Source organism: Octopus bimaculoides, chromosome 6 (genome assembly GCF_001194135.2).
Source record: "Octopus bimaculoides isolate UCB-OBI-ISO-001 chromosome 6, ASM119413v2, whole genome shotgun sequence".
NCBI classification, from domain to species: Eukaryota; Metazoa; Mollusca; class Cephalopoda; order Octopoda; family Octopodidae; genus Octopus; species Octopus bimaculoides.
This window is the reverse complement of record NC_068986.1, coordinates 57,253,665-57,255,023: the sequence shown is the minus strand read 5'-3', so window position 1 is coordinate 57,255,023 and position 1,359 is coordinate 57,253,665.

Genomic DNA, 1,359 nt, shown 5'->3' with positions numbered 1-1,359 from the left:
ATATATATATATATATATACGTATCATATCTTTATGATATATATATCATATCTTTATGATATATATACCATAAAGATATGATCACAACTAAAGATCACAACTAAAAAGTCCAATAATTATTTCAATTGCATTAACACGCACACACATATACACACGCATATATATGTACATGCATGTGTGTGCGCGCGCACGTGTGTGTGTGTGTTAATGCAATTGAAACAATTGTTGATTTTTTAACGTGTGATCTAAAATAGAGATATGGTTTTCTTTGTAAATATTATTTGGTGTTGTTAAATATTCTGAATTTCTTAAAATTCTACAAAAGGATTGTTGGATTTACCTGTCCTGCATAAGAATTTACCTGGGATTTGTATTCTACTTAGATTTACTTGTATCTGATTGTTGGAAATTTAAACTTAACCCTTTATTATAAGTGCTTAATTGATATCTGCCAGGACTTTTTAATCCCACTTTTCTTATTTATATAGCCATTACACATACTTTATTTTCTTTCCGTTTGTTTCTGTGGTCCTTTCTGTGGAAGGGCGTAGGCTCGAAACGTTAAAGGCTTTTTCACTTCCCGAGCGTTAAACTAACACATCTGTTTGTTGTCTATACCACCTGTCTTCGTCTTTTGTATTTTGGGGAATTCTCCCAGCATCTATATATATGTATGTATGTATGTATGTATGTATGTATGTATGTATGTATGTATGTAAGTATGTATGTATGTATACTCAAATATCTACAAATAAATCTGTGTCATAGCATATATCCCGATTTGTGTGTGAGAGAGAGAGATTATGTAAGCGTTTTTAAAGAATGCAGAAGATTTGAAAAATCGTTAATTGGTTTATCACCATCCCATCTTCAAGGAGTTAGTCATAAAGCACTGAAGACGGTAACATACCCCGGTTACAAATTGTTCATTTCCAGCTGAAAACAAGTTAGCTAAAAAATGCAGTCTTCGCAGTCTGGGACATAAATATATGAACATTAAATCAGGCAGTATTTCTAAAATACCTAGGATTACTCTACGTTTATGTTTATATATGTTTTTTTCTGCGAAACTTGTATTTTCCCGCCAGTTTAGTTTCAACAGGATCTATAACCACTTGTTTCGGAACGGAAAAATGTAATTCAGTGGAGCAGCTCGCTAAACATTTGGTGCTGACTACCATTTCGTATACTTGCATACACAAATCTTATAGAAATACGTATGAGTATATAACTGTATGCATGCGTGTATGCGTGTATGTGTGTGTATAAACATATACATGTGTGTGTGTTTTTGCGTGCATGTATATATATATTCATATGTATATGTGTGTGTGTATATATATATATATATATATATAT